Genomic DNA, 17,464 nt, shown 5'->3' with positions numbered 1-17,464 from the left:
CTCCTTGGTTCACAGGAAGTGAACCAACACTACTGTGTTGACATCAATGGCTTATGTTTGAGTTCTGGATCAACAATTACTAGCAGTAGAATTTTATGCAAATCATTTCCCCATTTATTTTGGTTTGATTCCCAAGTCCAAGACTTTCATTATACCACACAATCTTCAAAAACAGTCAATATCTATCTCTCTCTCTCTCTCTCTCTCTCTCTCTCTCTCTCTCTTTCTCTCTCTCTCTCTTTCTCTCTCTCTTCCTGAAAAATCTTTGTTTTTCCATGCACTAGTTATGAACATAACAGAGACAACTTGTCATCAGGAATCTGAAATAGGCTTAGAAAGATGACATTGTGACTTCCCATTAAATCTATTAAATCTTTAGTTACTGTGTTGTTAGCCTTATTGATTCTTCCCCTCTCTTGATCAGTCTCTATGGTTTGAACTGTTTACCTTGTGCAAATGTAGTTTATGCCATCCTCTCTGAGTAGAAAAGCAGTACCATAACTCTGATTGGAACTGAGGAAAGGAGACTGGCTCTTGGGTCATGGAAGAACAGTACCCATGATGATGGCAGAGCTAGGGGTGTGAAGGAAGCTTTTCGGCTGGGATCAGCAGAGGAAATAGGACTGATGGCCCTTAAAACTACACAGTAGACTTCTGTGGAGGAAAGGACTGATCATCAGGACAAGATAGGAATCTTTTTATTCACTCATTCTCTGCACACTCAGGTCTCTGTGTAAGATTTCAGTTGTGAACTCACTAAAGTATAAAGCCAAAGAATTAGGAACTGAGAACTAAAATGAGGTTAGTTTGGAAGGAAAAAAGACTTATGTTTGAGTTCTGGATCAACAATTACTAGCAGTAGAATTTTATGCAAATCATTTCCCCATCCAATCTTTAATTTTCTTTAACATAGAAGAAAAATGGTCATAATAAAAATATAGAAAATAACTATTGGTTTTTAGTTTGTTTGTTTATCTCAGACTTTTTGGAAACACTCCAGGCTGTTATACAAATTAAAAGGTTTTTAGGCTTGAGTTAGGCAGTCAGCAAATATTTGAGTACCTATATGTCAGATACAATCAAACTCTAAAAGAGTAAAGAAAAGTAATTCCTGTTTTTGTTGTGATTGTGATATTAGCCATCCAAGGTCTGCTACTGACCACAGAGTAATAACCTAGAATTAATCCTGCCACTGAATCCTATTTCAGCTTATCATCACATTTCAGTCACATTAGACCACTCACTGTTCCATGAACATGCCTGGTCATCCTTCTGGATTTCTGGCCATGCCCTTTTTTCTCCTTAATGCTTTTCTCCTTCTTTACTAATGTCCAAACCATGCTCATAGCTCAGATATTTGCATTGAGATTTAAACTCAGGTGGACCTCACCGCAAGGCCTATCTTCCTTTTCTAATATATGGCACATCTAGTTAGAGCTTCTCAGGCTTCGTTATGCATACAAATCACCTGGGAATCTTGTGAAAATGCAGATTCTGAGCATCTTCAGGCTAAGAAGCTTCTGGGCTATGCTGATCCTGCCAGTTTGTGTTCCACATTCTAAGCTGCAAGGTCTTGAATACCCATTCTGGGCCTAAACTTCATTTTTGCCAATGATGCACAACCACAAACCCTTAAACATAAGTTTCCTGGGGAATTCCTGTCTGCTAACACATGAAGAAAGAAATGCCTGGTGGTTTCAGTTGAGTAAGAGACACGTGTACTTAAGGGAGCTCCGTGTGCTCCCGGAGTCTAGTTTTCTGGTCTGTAGAACACAAGGGGCATCCCTGTGTTGTTTCCCTCCCTGTGTCACTATGAGCCACTTCAGCACACGGCATGTCTCACTGGGCTGGGTGGCTCTGTTTTGAAATAACTCTTTTCATTTCACTGGTTTTACCTTTCCTCTTCTTTGTAAGGCTTTTTGAAAGTTCTTTCTATGGGGATTATTAGTGATCAAAATCAATCAAGAAGTAATTGGTGTTTCTTGGTCCTCAGAATCTCTGCTGAATTAAAGGTTAACTCTAAGAATCGAAGCCTTCCAGAGGAGGCGTGTCATGAGGGCCACTGATCATTGCTATCTCTTCCTCAAGGGCCATGCCTCTGGTCCTTTTCTTTTTGTCTGTGTTCTGACATTTTAATTTTCTCTCTCCCTCATGATGAGGTAATAAGAGCACAGACTTTGAAGTGAGGTGCTTGGTAGGGTTTGTTGACGCCATGTGATTTTACTTCCCTGAGACAAAAATCTTTTCATTTCATAGTCGATGAAGTGTAAGTAAGAAAGATAAGAAGGAGAAAGAAGAGAAGGAGAGAGGCAGCAGGAGGAGGGAAGAAGAGGACAAGAGGAAGAACTCTCTTCCTAAGTTTGTTGAAGGTCAAATGAGATCAATGTGTTTGGTTTGTGGTTGGGGCTTAGGAAATGTTGATCCTCCCTCAGCCTATCCTTAGCCACCATTTAAAATTTATTTATCTTCTCTCTTTCTTTCCCAAATCATACTTTATTGAGTTTTATTTACTCTACCTCCTCAAATACACAATATACTGTGTTTTTATATATAAGCATAAAGGATAAAAGAATGAGCTAGTAATGTGACTTATGAAGATAATTCTGTCTACTTTTAGTGTTCTATTTCTACCTTGTAAAATATCTTCTGATTTGTAACCTTTTTGTGGGTAAATTTTCCTTTACCTATTGTTACTGTGTCTTCTTACTCATTTCTGAACCAGCTGTGTCAAACACACTGCCTCATACATAGGATCTCTCAATAATGGGTATTGAAAGAATGGGTATAGAATGGAAGGAAGGGAGGGAGGGAATGAGGGAGGGAGGAAAGGACATGAAAATGTCTTTACTTTTATAGATTGAAAATGACTCATCTTTCACTGTGTACCTGGCACATAGTAGGTGTTTGATACATATTCACCAAAGAAATGTAATTACTGAGACTGGTGTAGGTTCTCAAATTCCAAACAGTTAATATGAAGTATTTTCTTTGTGAGCTTACAATGACAAACACAAAAAGTAACTGCGGAAAATGGGAAAGAGAAGCCATCTTTCTTCTGGGCACTGATGTTGAGCTGTCATGTTAGTGTCTGCCCTGCCTCTGCAGGATAATGGTTGCCAGGGCAACAGTGGTGCCAAGACTTTGCATTCACATACTTTTCCATTGATAATTGCTAATGTGAACAAGTGCTGGCTTGCACTTTACACCTGCCTGGCTTGTAAGTCTACCTTAATTGGATGTGCCAAGATTGAGGAAAAAGTAATCTGCCCTTTCAAGACAACTGACAGGGAGATGAAGTGTTGTTTGGGCCTTTATTGTTACAATTTTGCTGACAAAATTGTCTTCTCTGGATGCATAGCCTGCCTTTGTTGACAGAACCCTAGTGTTTATTTTCCTGGGGTGGTATATCAAGTCAGAAGAAACTGATGACATGTTTGGAGTAGTTTGGTGGAATTCGCTTTTTTTATTTTTTTTTTTTCTGGTGCAGTGGTAAGAAATGTGGCATTGGTGAGGAACTTGGGGATCATGCAGAATTAGACAGGAGCAAAAAGGTACTGATCACCTACTATATGCAAGACATTGTGTTCTGTTAGTCTTTCTAACACCCCTGGTCTTAATCTTCCCAACTCCCTGTGTGGCAGATGTTTCTACCTCCATGTTACAGACATGAAAACTGGCTCTATGGGAAAATTTCTTCAAATTCTCAGAGTGAAATTAAGATGAGTTGCTAGCATTCCAACTCGGGTCTTCTTCGTGATAAAATCCATTCCTTAATTTCTGGTGAATTTGGGCTAGTCATTTCCTTCCCAACTTCATCTCTCCCTAAATGTTCTCATTTTTTGTTGTTGTTAGAATGTTTTCCAAAGTAATCCACTCTCTCCGTGCTAGTGTTTATACATACTTCTTTCAGTTTAGGAAACATTTAGTAAGAGCCTGCCAGGTGACAGGCACATATTAAGCTCTAAAGAGAAAAATGAATAACTTGGTTTTGCTGTATTAAAGGAACTTTATCTAGACTGCAGATTCTAGAAGATGAGACCATGAGGAAAACAATGCATTCAGGTAGATCCAGCCAGTTAAAAACAAACAAGTCTGCATGTGCAGTCTTAAGTACAACAGAGAAAGAAGATTCCATGGGAATATTTGGGGAACACTGCAAGTCCAGGACTGAAGCATTTTATGGGAGAACAGCACCAGCAAAGACCCAAAGTACTGAAATAGCACACTGCAGGGCAGAATTGTGAGCATATGGTAGTTCACATAAACACAGACATGGGAAAGAGCAGTTAACTACTAGCAGGAGACAAATTCTTGACATTCTCTCAAGGGCAAACTTTTTCTCTTCAGGTCCAGAGAGGAAATGTCATAGATTTTGTACACCAAGTAGGTATCTATCATGCACATGCACTCTTTATCTTGTTGTTGTTTTTAAATTTTCTATGAGCATTAATAACTGACAGGTATACAAAAACAGAGTGCAGGTGATATTTGGCCTTCGAACTATAATATCACATATAGTTAGCTAAATCCTATTTTATGGCCTAATCACTAATTTATCACTATTTTGATCACCAATCTTCAATGTCTCAATTTTCTCTTAAATTTGCTTAGTTAAGATCAATATAGCCTGGCATGATGATGCACGCCTGTAATCTCAGTAGCTCAGGAGGCTGAGACAGGAAGATCATGAGTTCAAAGCAAGCCTCAGCAAAAGCAAGGCACTAAGCAAGTCAGTGAGACCCTGTCTCTAAATAAAAAATATAAAATATGGCTGGGGATGGCTCAGTGGTTGAGTGCCCCTAAATTTAATCTCTGGTACCCCCCCCCACAAAAAAAAGATCAATGTGTGTGTGTGTGTCTGTGTGTGTGTGTGTAAAACATATAGATAATTATATATAATATATAATCTCATTGAATCTGCTCAGCAACTTACTTGTAAATTACAAAGAACTAATGATTTTTTTTTAATTTAGAAAACCCTGAAGACTATCAAGAACATTTTATAACTCCCCCATACATTGTTCACTTGCCATTAGGGATATTTTAAGTATTCTAAAGGTAAAATGGCTAGACTTTTATTGAAGCATAATTTAGTCCTGTAATGCTCAAATTCTATTGTGCATAGGAGTTACTAAAAAGGATCATGTACTCCAAATCATGTATAGTGTACTTTGTGTGCAATGTAAGGATATTTCCAAATTAGTTTAAGCTACATGAAATGTTTACCAATATGCTGACTTTAAAAGGAAGTATCACCCCTGGTGTTCATGGTATAGTGGGACAAGAAGTTCCCTGGCCTAGATCCTGTATATCTAAAAATGCCATGCAACTCACTTTAATCAGAGTTTGTTTTGGTTGTTGTTTAATCTGTTTTAGAAATTGAGTCATAAGTAAAGCTATTGATTGAGAAAATAATCATATTTTCACCCTCACAATGACCAAACCCTCCCTCACATTCTATATGAGCAAGATTGTATTATTGTTATTGCTGCTGTTTATTTTTAATCCAAAGGCAAAAGATTACACTTGCTTCTGTTTAGTTGCATTGCCTTAATTTAAAAGATCTGATTAGACTCTTGAAGTTATCTTGAATCCTGTTGTTATCATCCATGACATTATATGCTATTCCTACTTTCATGGAATCTTTGGGCTGGAGGGCTTATGAAGATTTTCTGTTGTATTCTGCTGCCTTATTTTCCATACTTAAAAAAAAAAAAAGATTTTCTGTTCACTGAGGTTTGAGCTGGCACTAGAGAGCCCTCTGGGTGACCATCCACCATCTGCTTGCACACTTCCAGTGATTTGGAATGGGGATGGAAATCAATATTCCCACTGCATCATTGAACAACTCTGATTGCTGAAAATACTTAATAAATTAAAGAAACAAACACATGTTCACCAAGTATCAGAAATTAGTGGATATAGTCTTATTCTTTAAACAACTAAGACTATTACAGATTCTTATATCAGCTTTGTAAATTGGAAAAAAATGAAGGCTTGACCATGTTAATACATCCATTTCCCTAGCTGCTGAGAAGTGAAGTTAATTTTTTTGCCAGTGCTATTTCCCTGATTCCACAGGTGCCTCCTTATCGCAAAAGATCTTTGCAAATGTTGAACCAAAGTTCTTTGGTGAAATGTCATGTCCATTCTGTCCTCAGTAACAACACAGAATGAATTGACTCCCTCTTCCCCTGTTCTCTGCTGGTGCAGGGCATTATTCACAGTCAGTTATCATTTACAAGCTGACAAACTTTGTTGAAGAAGTACAGCGTGGGGCTGTGCACACAAATTTTGGCACCGGATAAAACTGGGTTTGAATTCCAGCTCTTGTGCTTATACTGTAACCTTGGTCAAGTTATAGCACTTCTCTAATCCTTATTTTCCTGAGGTTAAACAAGCAGCATAAACAAAAAGACTGGGGATATGGCTCAGTGATACAGCACTTGTCTAGCATGCACACAACTCTGGGTTCCATCCACAGCACTCAAAAAAAAAAAAAAACAGTAAAAAAGTAAAAAGAGTCCTTTCCTCCTAGCTGGTATCCCTACGAGAATTAATGAGGAGATGCTGATGAGAATTTGGCCAGGTGCCCTGTGGAAAGTACTGCTGCCACCTGGAAGCCATCATATCCTTCCTCAGTCTTCCCTTTGCCACAGTGATAATGTTTTTAGGTATTCTTCTGACAGCAAGTCCCCCCATTTCTCTTCACCCTACTCTGTCTGATAAAGCCCCAACTGTCTGCAGTGCTCATGGTTTCACATGGGGCTTTCTTAACCTTTGAAAGCTCTGTATGATCACAGCCCACAGGTTCCTGCTGTCTAAGAGCCTGGGTCACTTTAAACTCAGTACATTCATTCCCCATTTCATGCTCATTATATTCCTATTGATAAAGACTGTTATCACCATCTCCATTTTACAGATGGGAAAACTGCATCTCCAAAGGGCATTGTAACATCTCAAGGCCACAGGGAGGTATAGATTTGAACCCAGGCAGGATGGCCCTGCAATCTCACTCTTAGCCCTTCTGCTGCATGGCCTTTGCCAGGACCATGACAATATTCATCTCAGGCTTTGATTCTAAGTACTGCTCAGCACTGTTTCCTCTTATTGTTTTTCAAATGTCTCTACAAATCCCCAGTGCTTTGTGTGTTTCAAGAGGTGTCCTGTCTCTCTCAGGAATGCTACTTTCCAGTAATGTAAACAAATTGTTTTCTTTGAGTCCCTTTCCCCAAGTATAGACTGAGAATAGAGAAACATATTCAACAAGGCTGCTGTCAGAACAGAATGTGTTGATCAACCAGTGTTCCAGGGGCATCTACACATCGGAATCATCAAGTTTCTGCTCCTTTCCTTCATTATCCCGTAGCATGTGCATTGAAAGAGAGGGAATGGGCAGGGTCATTAATTTGTTCATTTACTTAGCTACCACTTATTAACTGCCTATGAAATGAAGGGCTGATTCTACATTTAGAGGAATAAAAAATTAGGTGTTTGCAATCACATTTTATAAAGTGCAAGAAGGAAATGGAGGAGGTATGGTGGGATCCCAGAAATCCAGGCCAGGTTTCTCACGGGGAGAGGAATTTTATGGGTGTTGAAGAGTGAATAGGAGTTATTCAGACAGCAGGGAGAGGGAGAAGGCCTTTAGGAAGAGTAATAGAAAAAGTGTGAAGAATACAAATGTTGGCTTGTTTACTCATCTTCCTGGTCTGCCACTCCCAGGAAATTATACTTCTCAGAGCTTCCTCCCCCAACCCTAACTTTTTTGTAATACCCTAGCAACATGATGAAAACAAAGGAAATCCAAACAAATGCTTCTGCAAAAATCACCCTAATGCATTGAGTGTTTTTGTTTTTCTTTATTGTTTTCTAATTACTATTGATGAGATTCTATCAAACCATTTTTATTATACATTCACTATTGTTAAAAATTCAATTAGTTTCTATTTTTGTTTACTATTATTTATCTCCCTTCAATCATTATTAGTTTAAAGTTTGGGGTGTTGAATTTTTTTTTTAACTTTGAAAATTTTCAAGGATCATTGTCTTGTGAGACATTTTATAAAATTTCCAAGTACAATGACTTTAGGTAATACATCTGAAATTGAATTCTGCTGCTGCAAATACTGTGTTTGTCACAGTCCATATTTTTTTTTTTTTTTTTTTTTTTAGGTACTGGAGATTGAACTCAGGGGCACTCAACCACTGAGCCACATCCCCATCCCTTTTTTGTATTTTTATTTAGAGACAGAGCCTCACTGATTTGCTTAGTGCCTCCCTTTTGCTGAGGCTGGCTTTGAACTCACTATACTCCTTCCTCAGCCCCTGAGCTGCTGGGATTTCAGGCGTGTGCCACTACACACTGCATAGTCTATAATTAAACTCTTCCCAAGTTTGTTTTTGTTTTTCCTGATTAAATGGGGATTAAGAGCAACTACTTCATTTTTATTGTCATGAAAATTAAATCTAACATTTGTACATAGAACACTGAGCCCACTGCAAGGTACTAACAGTTGGAATTGTTCTTAGTACACAGTCACTGTCTATTTTTATATAAATGTAAATGTATTTGATTGATTTTATTCTCAGCCAGGAACAGAAATGACGATTTCTTTCTTTACTCCAGCTGTATTAGTTTTCAATGAGATTCTTATAGAATTACTGTTATCAGTTGCAATTTACCCATTTATTTGTATAATTTGCTGATGCTTCTTTTATCCTGAGCACTATCTTAGGCACCTGAGAAGCATATGGTCAGGAAGGGATAACAGACAAATAAGCATAAGACAGCAAAAAGGTATGATCATGACTCTCACTTGACAAGTTTGGTGACTCAGAACCCCAACATCTACATTCATCCCAGCAGACCCTGAGTTATCTGGCCCCAACCCATTCCTCTGACCTCTTCCACTAATCCCCAAACTCTCTCTACTCTTTCATTCTCCCCTGGTTACAGGTGGTACTTTCCCCTGGTTGACTTCTGGTTTTCTTGCTCCTGTTCTGACTCAGGCTCTGGGCATGTGCTCCTCTTTCTGCCTCTCACCCTCCCCTGCTATTCACATGTGGCCACCTTTGCACTCATCGTTGCAGCTTGAATGTCACTTTCTCAGTGAGTCCAGACCATCCACTGGCCTGTTGCCCTCAATTCCCTCTATCCAAGCACCATCATTATTTTACTCCTGGACATACCCAGTGTGTGTTTTTATAGATCCTCTTGAAGCTGTGAGCCCTGTGGAAGCAGAAACCAGATCTTGTGCTCATCACTGTTCATACAACATTCTGAGAGTCTGGAATATAGAAAGCCTTCATTTAAAAAAAGTGTCAATACATAAAAATGATAGATATCTGGGTGACATCTCAACAGATGAATCAGAGTTCACCGGAAGGACAAGGAGAAATTAGTGGTTAAGTATTCCCATTTGAACACAGCATAGAAATTTGGAGATTTAAACTCAAATCCCAATCTGGCTACTTACAGCTATCTGTACCTGAGTGCAAATCCTCTGAATTTTACGGGTCACATATCTTCATTTGTGAAATGGAGTTAAGAGCATCTCATTATGGGGTTATTGTGAAGAGTAGATCCAAGATAACCAAAACACGTATAAATAAAAGAAAACAGCACCATGGGTCTATCCAAATGTAGGAAGGAAACTAGTGAATCAGGTGCTCTGGAGCTATTTTAGCACAGCGGCTCTTCATGCACGTCTCATTCTGAGAGTGAAAGACAGTGGACTGACCTGAAACACTGGGCTGCTGGGAGGAAAATTGAATTGTTGCAAAGTCTTTAAAAGTACAAAGTGCCCACAGTAAGTTTTCGAAGGTCAAAGATTTACAGTTTCTTTGTACAATATCCTGAGGATGTAAAAATAATGGCTCTTCCTTACATCAGGCACTGGCCCCAATGCTGTAAAGACAGTATCTCACTTAATTCTGACAACTCTATGAACCACTAGTTCCCCAGTTTCACAGTAGAGGAAACTGAGGCACTAAGATGGTATAAAAATGGAAAAAAGCTAGAAAGAGATAGGACTGAGTCTTCAAGCCAAGCAATGTGGCATGAGGATCCCTGCTCCCAACCCACACATCATACTGCCTCTGTGTGGCAGAGAGCCTGTCATAAACACCAGTTCCAATCCCTACTCCACCCCACCGTGTACCAGTTGTGTGGCCATGGGCAAGGGTTTTAGTTTTTCTGAGCCTCTGTTACCTCCTGTAAAGGAGGTGGAAACAATGGTATCTAGTTTGAAGGTAGTGACATTGAAATAAGCCAGCACATGTAGGGTGCCCAGCTTGTTGCCAATGTTCTGTGGAAAGCAGCTGATGTAACCACTCACAATAATACTAAAATCCACTAGTTGATCTTGACGTGGTTGAGATTTTACAAGCCTTGATGGCTTTTAATTGAGAAATATGCATCTATGACAGGTAATCAATACGCTCATTTGGCAGCCAGGTTCCAGATGAAATAAAGCTGAACGATGATGCAATTAGAATATACAAACAAATCCCCTGCAGAAGCCAAATAGACTTGACTGCCTTTTCCATCCTAATCACAGGGCCCTGTTTGGAGTGCCTCTGCAAGGCATTTTTCTCCCTGAATCTGGACCCAGCTAAGTAAACAGGGTGCTCTTCCCTCACTGCTGTTTGTTTCTCCTGTTTTCTCCTTGCAGCTCAGCACGAGGCCTGACTCCCTGACTGTGAAGGACGCTGCACACCTCACTGACAGACACCATCTCTTGAAATTCACTTTGTCATTTCTTTGCTCATTGTCAGACCGAATGACAATAGCTGACGATTTTAATCGGGAAACAGCTCAGGAGGCAGATTCTCAACAGTCCCTGGCATGTCTTTTTCAAAACCCCTTCTCTTCTCCTATATGAATGTCTGCGAATTGCTAATGACCAGGCCATGCTTGTGGGTCACCGTCACATATATGAGCTTTCTCCACCATTCTCTTCTAGTATTCCCCACTGTGGCTTATTAAATTTAAAATGCATCATAACTGCCATATGCCAGTGAGCTTTAATAAACTGTAACATCAGTCAAAGTTTAGTTGCTCTTAGCTCAGACTCTAGATCTCCTGCTTATGAGCTCTGTGACTTGGGTAGGTAATGCTAGTCCATGTGTCTCAATTTTCTCATCAATTGCAAGATGATGATTATTGTGCTTGATATTTGACTTGATAGGAGGAAGAAGACTAAAATATATGTAAATTTCTCACTTTATTGGCTCACATACAGCAAGCTCACAATATATATTTGTTTGTTTGGTACTGGGGATTGAATCCAAGTTTTCTTTACCACTGAGCTATATTTTTATTCCTAATTATTTTTTTTAAGACAGGGTCTCACTAAATTGCTTAGGGTCTCAAAAAGTTGCAGAGTCTAGCCTCAAACCTATGATCTTTCTGCCTCAGTCTCCTAAATTGCTGAGATAACAACTGTGCACCCTGTTCCTGGAGTTACATATTAGTTTCCATAATTATCATCAATTAATTATCAGTAGGAAAATATCATAAATGAGAATAATTTAGGTCAATCAATTTTTTGTACAATATGTTCTAGAAATCTTGGGACCATATAATAATATGGGCTTTCATTAGGTATGGTGGCACATACCTGTATTTCCAATAGTTCTGATGACTTAGGCAGGAGGATTGCAACTCCAAAGCCAGCCTTAGAAATTTAGTGAGGACCTCAGTCACCTAAGGAGACCCTGTTTGAAAATAAAAAATAATAAAACATGCTGGGAATGTAGCTTTGTGGTTAAGCAAAGGCCACTGGGTTCAATACCTGGTAGCAAACAAACAAAAAAGAATACTGACCACATAAGTTGGAATGAAGTTTTGGCTCTGCCACTTCTGCTTGACCTTGGGTAGATTATTCTTCCACTTTGAACTTCAGTTTCCTCATTTGTAAACTCTGTGAAAATGTATATAAATATGAATGTCTCCTCCCAATAAGTTTTAAAATTTAGCCTTAAGCCGAAGCAAAAGAAGTTGCTGTTAGAATCCACACTATAATGTGACCATGAAGATATCAACATTAATTTGATCTGAAACTGCTTCCAACGTAGCCAGTCATAAGACCAGTGAATGGGAAAAGAGCTCTCAGTGTATTTTCCCTAATGCATTCATTTTACAGAGGAAAAAAGGGAAGAAGAACACGTTTCTAATAAGTTGAAGGACTCATTTGACATGACACAGCTAGAACAAGGCCAAGCCCAAGGGGAGAACCCCAGTATCCTGTAGCAATTAATATTCTGTTCTAATCTGTCAAAGCCAAACAGAAGAACAAAAATAAAGGAGTGAGATTGGATTAAAAAGAAAGTTTGAAGGAAAGGAAGAAAAGGACAGAAGGGGAAAGAAAGGAAGGAAGGAAGGAAGGAAGGAAGGAAGGAAGGAAGGAAGGAAGGATAGAGGAAAGGGAACAGAAAACTCACACAGAGTGTAAAACACCAATAGGGCACAGGACAGTCCTGGGTGACACTGGGGTGATTGCCAGAGCAGAGCACGGGATGAGACAGCATCAACTCAACTTCCAGCTCTGCCACCCAGGGGCTGTTAATCTGAGAAAAAGACTCAACTTTTTTCATGCCTCAGTTTCCAAGTATTGCCTTCTCTGAATGGGTATCATGAGGGTGAAAAGAAATGATTGGTATACAATTATTAGTATGTAGCAGATCATTAGTACATAGGCCCAGCACATAGGAGAAGCATTTAACTGTTTAACTCTTATTAAATATACTGTTGACTAACACTTCTTTTTTTTGACTTTTAAAGTAGTTATTTTGCAGATGTTAAAATATTTTATGTTTTCCCAATTGAGCACCATGGAGCTAATCCTGATAAGGTGTTGGAAGTAATTATAAAAGAGGCAAAGGGCTGTAGGGTGGGATGGGGTGGGGGCACCAACACTGATATATATGCAGTGCCTGCTGTGTATAGGACACTGCATGTGGATCTCTGCACATCTACTTAATCCTTGTCATAGACTATCAGGGACACATTATTGCTCTCATTTTATAGATGAGAAAAAGGAAACTGAACAATTATAATTTGACCCAAACTTTTTTGACACAATAGTCTCTTTCTTCTCTCTTCCATGCTATATAGTTCCTGTCCAATAGGAACCCATTAGACACAAGTCTATTTCCAAAAGAGCTAGCCTATATACCCAGAAATCTTTAGAAGGCACATCAGAGAAAATTGTCTTATTACTGGTTTTCCTGGGTTTTAGGAAAATGACTATAAAGAGATTTCTCATTTTCCCATCCCCTGTTCCCTTATATAAACAACAAATTACAGATTTGAAAGCGGGCAATCTTGGACTTCACACATCTGCATTTTTATTTCCAGGATAAACAGTGTTGCTGCTCAGAAGACACCTTGAGCTCACTGCTCGTCTTGAGCATTGATGGACATATCTAATTAAGGTAAAAATATATATTTTTTTCTTACATATTTTATATGCTCAAGTGTTTGTGGTTTGCAGTAATATGTTGGTGGACAAAATGAGAGGGAAAGAGCACTACTAAGGAGTTATTTTCCCTTTTTTCTTTTGTCTGGAGTAAAATCTTATGGATTAAAAGGTCCTGGATCTCTGCTAGTAGACTCCACCAAAAGTAAGAGAGATGACGGGCATTAAACATGCCAATCTCTTTGGCTTGAGTGTGTTGATTTTCCTTCTTGTGAAGCACTTTCTTAACCTCAGGCAGCAAATCAAATAATGTAAGAATATTTCTTTCATAGGAAAAAAAAGTTAGAGTATGAAATTGTCTCATTTGAACACTTTCTCCCCTCTGGTTTTCTATTGAGAGTTTGGGAACAGTTGTCTTTTTGTTTTTTGTTTTGTTTTGTTTGCCTTCCAAATGTATTGCAAATGACCAAATCAATGAAAAGTGCCCAGTGGTGATAATGGAAAAACTCAAAACCTCAGAAATAGCCAGCCATGCTTAGGTCATGATGTTTGTGTGTGTGTGTGTGTGTGTGTGTGTGTGTGTGTGTGTGTGTGTGTGTGTGTTTTAATATAGATTTGAATATTTGTTCTGGTTTTCTGTTGCATTTATAGACAGCAGTCTAGTCATATTTTCTGTTCATAAATCTCACCAAGTTCAGCTATTGGGATTAGCTGTGTCTTTTGTGCTGGTCTGTGCATGATCATGGTGTTCTGTGGTTTCCAAGTGTTCTGCCACCTGGATGACAGGCAGAGCTACCATTCAAGGTCATAGTTTACACATGTGATTCCAATACGTCGGTACAGTATATTTGATTATTGACTCTATTTCCCAGAAGCTCTTTCTAAAGCACTTTCCATGAGTTCTCTGATGAAAAGGGTATTTTTCTCAGGTTCCCAGGCAGGGAGATGAGGTTGGCCCAGTGATAACCTGTAGACAACACAGCTTGATGAGAAGAGTGGTACACTCTCCTCAGTGTGAGCCTCATGACTTTCCAGGAGATTCACAAAACTCTCCCTTCTGGGGAAAGTGTCCCCAGTAAAGGGACAAATGGATGACCTAATACTGCCCTTATAAAATGAGGGGGCTTAAAGATATCATGACAATTTCACGAGGTCTAGAAAAGGATCTAAAGAGTTGCTCAAAAATATTTATTGTGCACCTTATGTATGCTTCAGGAATATGAGGAGGAAAGGCTAACCTGTTCTTTCCAATCACAAGAGCTAATTTATATGAGTAGAGTCAAGATGTGAATCAGGTCAAGAAATTTACAAAGCAATGCCCTAGGCTAGGAGGTTTCCACCACAGAGATCTGGATGATAAAATCTATGTCTAAATTAGGACCCAGCACACTTCATAAGCTAGAGTAAAAATCTGGTCACTGGAGGAAGAAATTTTAACATATCTAAACCATGGTGCTCCAAGGATAGTTCTTGAGAATTATCCAGGTGTCAAGCAACCTAGACACCAAATATAAACTCCACATCCAAAGGCCTAAAGCAACACTTCCCTTAAGAAGGCAAAAAGATGAGATAGAGAAAATCATCATAAATAAAATGTGCAACATCTGTGGAACCCTTACAGCCTGCAAAGAACTGTTCATCATTTACATATATTTACTCACTTAAATGGGATAGGTGTAAGTGCTAATGTCATCTCCATGTTGAAGATGAGAAAACTGAGGCACAGAATTCAAGTGATTGTTTCAAGTATGTAAAATTAGAAAGCTATAGTATTGGAATTTGAACTCAGGTAACTTGTCTCCTGAATCCATCTTCCTGATGGCCACATGGTATTGCCTCTGAAGTTTCAAAGGAACTGATTTTCATTCAGCCTTAATCAAATGAGGAAAATCCAAAATGACATATCCCAATAAAATCAGGTCTTAAATTTGCTTCTATGGGCCTGTGTCTGTAATTAGTGTGCTTCAGACAGGCTTACAGGTAGGGAAATAGGGCAGAGAATACCAGAAGGTTATTGGTTAGGAATTCTTCAGCAATGACCTGTTGCAAATGTGGGGCTCATCACAGTTCTGGATGAGCAAGACTGCTTCCTCTGAAAAGGGTGACCTCCATTGCATTTTCTATAGGAATGTCTGTAGGTGGTGCTTCTGTGAATCAATGCTAGCACACAGACTCAAGAGTGGCTGCCAGCACTGACTCAGACTACATGGTTCAGCTGGGAGCTGAGCTGCTTCTGTTTCCTAAAGGCCAACCTCAGGGAATTTATCTGCTCCAAGTTGCCGCCTGCCTTGGGGTTCCAATGCCAGCACATTGGAACCAGGATTCAGGCACCTTCTGGTTATCACCGGGTACCCTCAACCTTCAGTCATATTTCTGAGTTTTTGCACAGGGTTGGGTGAGGTGACACTCCTTCAACCTGGTGAAACAGAAGATCTCGTAATTTTTTTTTCCTCCTCTCTATTTCCAAGAAAGCATCTAGCTCTTGAAATGTTGCATGTGGGGTTTTACACCTCTTACCCTACTAAAAAAATAAAAATAAAGCCTTTAGATATCACAGATTGCAAGCAAAACTCTAAAATAAGACTAGGGAAATAAGACCAATTTACTGCTCCCCTACACACAACAAGCACCACTTTTGTAAATAAGGAATGAAATAACCCTTTCCCCACTCTCCCATGCCAGATCTCTCTGACTCCTAGCACTCTAGAAGGCAACGTCTTTACCCCAGAATTGTCAGGAAAGCACAGGCTGACAGGTCGTGCTATTACTTCTGATCCCATTGGTCACATCATGTAACATCTTCACTCCTAACCTAATTGGATGGATGTGGCTTGACAGGGCATGGCAGAGATGTGGTCTGACTTCCCCAGAGCTAGCTGCAGGCTCCTGCCTCCCCACAAGCTTCCAGAGACTGCACAGCATTCAGGACGCTTTAGTGTGTATTTCTTGGTCAAAATTGGTGTGAGGGCAGCAGCCTGCCCTGAGCTGCTTGTTCTCAGGTTAGGTTCCTAAGGAGGCCTGTGGCCATTCTAGCCTTCCTATTAGAAGAAAGTTAAAGATCTTATAAATACAAAAAAAAAATTAATGTTTAGATTACTGAGGTTGTGATGACCCTTGGAAAGCACTTTAAAATGTTTCATAGTCAATAAAATAAATCAATAAAACTTGCATACCCAATAAAATGAATGCTGATGACATTTCACATATCTCCAATTAAAAATGAGAGGATTGACAATTCAGTTTCATTGAACATCTCTTGCCCAGGAGAAAGTAAGCTCCTCTACTTGTTTTATTTACTTGCAACAAGTGCATTCTGGAGTAATTATGTCCCCTGTGTCTGGTCCTCTAAAGACTCAGGGTCTTTCTGATTTTTGAAGTTTTGATTCCATTCCATAGCATTGTGCTATTCTGCACTAGGTTTTTTTGAGAGAGTTTTGTTGTTGTTTCTATTGTTTTTTTTTTTTTTTTTTTTTTCTGAGTGCTGGGAATCAAACCCAGGGTCTCATGCTTGCTAGGCAAGCACTCTACTAGGGAGCCACACCCTCAGCCCCTATGCTGGGTTCTAGAGGCAAAAATAAATAAATAAAATAAAATACATGGCTGCTCCCTGATCCCAAAGTGTCCAGAGAGAAAACAGAATGCACCCAATAGCCATCCAAAGTAGAGGGCAGGTTGGAGAGAAGAGAGCTCAGAGTCAGGGAGACCAGCAGAAAGCTTCTGCAACCTGCCAAATGAGAGAAGTAGAGAAGAGGTGCAGAAGAAATGGAGGAAAAGAGACAGGCCTGGGGGAAGATGTGAGTTAGAGCATTGCAGGGAGAAGGTAGTGCAGGGGACCGACAAGGAAGTCAGAAAATCAGGGCTTTAAGAAAAGGGTAGCTTTGAGTCTTCCAAAGCAAAAAGGTTGCATTCCCCACCCTTACAGACCAGGCTAAGGAGTCTGAGTCTGGTAACTTCAGCACTTTTTAGGCCACCTGTGACAGTGGGTTGTCTGATGCATTAAGAAACATGCTACTGATGAAATGGATATGTTTAATTTATTC

At 39.5% G+C, this 17,464-nt stretch overlaps 1 protein-coding gene across 12 annotated transcripts in view; it reads left to right on the top strand.

Annotated features, from left to right (window-relative positions):
• Tenm4 (teneurin transmembrane protein 4) overlaps window positions 1-17,464 on the top strand; it is a 2,824,428-nt gene that overhangs the window by 1,449,545 nt on the left and 1,357,419 nt on the right. For all 12 annotated transcript variants that reach the window (XM_078046757.1, XM_078046770.1, XM_078046771.1 and 9 more), the window contains one exon: window positions 13,364-13,440. The gene's annotated coding sequence lies outside the window, so the exon portion shown is untranslated. The remainder of the gene's footprint in view (window positions 1-13,363; window positions 13,441-17,464) is intronic.

This window comes from Ictidomys tridecemlineatus, chromosome 4 (genome assembly GCF_052094955.1).
Source record: "Ictidomys tridecemlineatus isolate mIctTri1 chromosome 4, mIctTri1.hap1, whole genome shotgun sequence".
Taxonomy (NCBI): domain Eukaryota; kingdom Metazoa; phylum Chordata; class Mammalia; order Rodentia; family Sciuridae; genus Ictidomys; species Ictidomys tridecemlineatus.
This window is presented reverse-complemented; position numbering and strand designations above follow the sequence as displayed.